This window comes from Medicago sativa, chromosome 4 (assembly GCF_051527215.1).
Source record: "Medicago sativa cultivar Bolivia chromosome 4, Bolivia_mono, whole genome shotgun sequence".
Classification (NCBI taxonomy): domain Eukaryota; kingdom Viridiplantae; phylum Streptophyta; class Magnoliopsida; order Fabales; family Fabaceae; genus Medicago; species Medicago sativa.
The window spans coordinates 71,456,840-71,459,895 of NC_140752.1; the positions used below are offsets into that span (position 1 = coordinate 71,456,840).

The following is a 3,056-nucleotide window of genomic DNA, read 5'->3' on the forward strand; positions in this document are numbered from 1 at the left end:
TATATATATATATATATATATATATATATATATATATATATATATATATATATAATTGGGACCAAAGAAAAATTATTTTAGCGGAAAAATATTCAATGAAATTTTAACACGTCGCCACTTTGGATCATTATTGTGTATTTTTTTTTTTTTTGAAAGAGTCATTATTGTGTATATAGTAGTTTAATTAATAGAAGACTTAAGTTTCTTGGTAAAAAAAAACGACGTAAGTTTCTCAATGTGTAGCCTAATGGGTTATTAGACTGAAAGAGTATGAAGAATGTGGTTAGTGTTTAATTTGCTAACAAAATTTTTCTCCCCTAACAAACTATAAATATTATATTTTTTGTTAAAAGAAATTGGAATGATTTACAATTAGTTCATTATTACACAATCCATAGGCATTTTTTTTTTTTTTTTTGAAACAACAATCCATAGGCATTTGTTATGGAATGAATGGCAATAATCTACCATCAAAGCAAGAAGCTGTAGATTAATATAAATCAAAAGGCATTGGCAAAATGCGTATATACTATCCAGATAAAAAGTCCTACAAGCCCTTAGAGGTTCCAACATTGAGTTGATCCTTGATGTTGCTAGAGAAACCCTTTCTTCTCTTACCAATGCTCGTAAATCCACAAATTGGCTGTGACACCCTATGCTCAAGATGTAAATATCAAGTACATCACTGTTGGAAATAAAATTCGCCCTAGTAAACAATGAGGCACAGTCCATTTTCCCTGCCTTGAAAAACATTTAAAATGAAATATTTATCAGTAAATTTACAAGGCCAAATCAAGGTCTCAACAGCAATTGACATGACTTTGATTGGTAATTCCTATCCACCCGATGCTGGAGTTTTCACTGACCAAGCAAAGTCATATATACGACCAATAATTAACTTCCTAGCTAGTGAACAATGGAGCACCACTTCTTACCAATGTGTATCCGTGCTTGGCTTATATTGGTAACAAACAAAGCATTTCTCTTGACTATGCTCGTTTTAAACAACAACGAAACAATAATGTTGGGTGTACAAACACCTCTTTGATGCCATGTTAGATTCAGTATACGCCGCTCTTGAGAAATTTGGAGGTTCCAATGTCAAGATATTTGTGTCCGAGAGTAGGTGGCAATCTAAAATTGGAGATAGTGCCTCGTTTGACAATACTGGCACATGTTATTCAAATTTGATCAATCACATCAAGAATGGCACTCCTAAGAGGCCCGGTGCTATTGAAACTTACTTGTTTGCCATGTTTGATGAAAATCAGAAAAATGATGCAACAACTGAACAACATTATGGTCTCTTTAATCCTGACAAATCACCTAAATATTACGTGGCACAGTCGAGTATCGATTCAGATGCAATAGTGAACGTTATTATCATCCTATATAGAAAATAGGTTTTAATTGAAAAAATGATTATTTAAAAATATATGTATCTAAATCTTGTTAACAATATACAATTGTGTCATGTATTCACATGTTGTTCTTTCCATGTCTCTTACTAGCAAAGTACCCATGCTACAGGTCGATCGCACAACAAGTAGCGAGTTTTTTAGAGACGTTTGCTTGCGGGCTGCATTTAAATATGGGTTTTTCTATTTTGTACCCATGCTAATCCGGCGCTAATTCAGTGTTAGCGTCGGTTTTTACCCTGTTAGAGTGGGTTTTAGGCCGACGCTAAAACACTGTTTTCTTGTAGTGGTTAAAAAATTTAAAATAATAAGTTTGCATTGGAACTTTTTTTTTAGAAAAAAGTTTGTAGTAGAATTTGTGCATTTCATCAAATTTAAAGCAGCTCCAGCCTCCTTTGCCAAAAATATGACATGATCCAATTGTTTTTATGGAAGCAATTACCAAGTTAGTAATGTATAGATCCACCTATTCAATCTTCACAGAATATGCTAGTAGTATTAAACCTTAAGTTGAACATACAATAGATAGACTAAAAACATGAAGTAAAACGCAAATAAAGAGAGTAAATCATAAACAAGAACAGCTCATCAAAACTATTACTTTTTTCACATTTGTACTTGTGCAAATCAAGAGTAGATCACATTCCAAAACTAAATTAGCACAAACACAACTTCATTTTAAAATGTGAGTCTATCCACTAGATTACTTAATCCAAAAAAAAAAATTGTTGTTGCAACTTTTTTATATATAACTTTTCTAGATGAGTTGTCTTTCAAGCTCCCTAAGATAGGAGAAAGAGTCAAAACTCAGATGAAGCCGACATACGTATTTGCATATTGTTCAACAACAAGGTCCTCACATTGGTAGCGAAACTCAAGTTACATTCTTACGGGATTTGAGTTGAATATCCTAACCAGCAAGACTATTTCATTTTTCTCTAGGGATTGGAATAAAAAGGTGAATTAAGTTTGCAAAATTCTTCAATTTTGCATCGGTAGCGAAACTCAACTCAAGTTTGTATTATCAGTAGGCTGGATATCCTTCACAATGGATAGTTTTTTCATCGGTATAAAGCAAAGTTATTCAAATTGAAGAGGTGGTTGAAGGACCAATGATCAAAGGTCTCTGATCAAAAGGATCAATTGTCCTAAAATGATCATGGTATCTAGCTGAAAAGAAAATCAAGTCCAATCAAATACCACCTGATGTATGGTATCATGAGATAGTTCTACGTACGGAACATCCATGAAAGAAAGGAAGAAAGAAAAAGGCAAATTCATATATTCAAAATCTGAAGAAGAAAAAAAATTCATGAATATGTATCTCAAGCTTAATTGTGAATCCACTCAGAAGTGTGTCATTATATCATGTTGTAAATTGATCAAATTGTCGTTGAACACTTAAAATTGATATAGGATTGTATTTAATATCCTCTCGAAGAGAGTTCTATCTTTCAGATACAAACTCATTCATGTACTCTATCAGTATTGACAACCAATCTTTGTCAAAAGGAGAGTCTGGAGAGACAATAAAACAATTAAGTTCGCAACAAGGCAGTGGCCAAGATTTGTTGAGAAAAATAGAAAGGATTTCTAGTAATGTTAGTCTAGAGAGGCTTCAAGAAGAATACTCATAAG

General features: G+C 32.7%; 1 pseudogene; it reads left to right on the forward strand.

Annotated features, from left to right (window-relative positions):
* The first annotated feature begins 270 nt into the window (after nt 1-270).
* Nucleotides 271-1,465, forward strand: LOC146931486 (glucan endo-1,3-beta-glucosidase pseudogene; annotated as a pseudogene).
* The last annotated feature ends 1,591 nt before the right edge of the window (nt 1,466-3,056 follow it).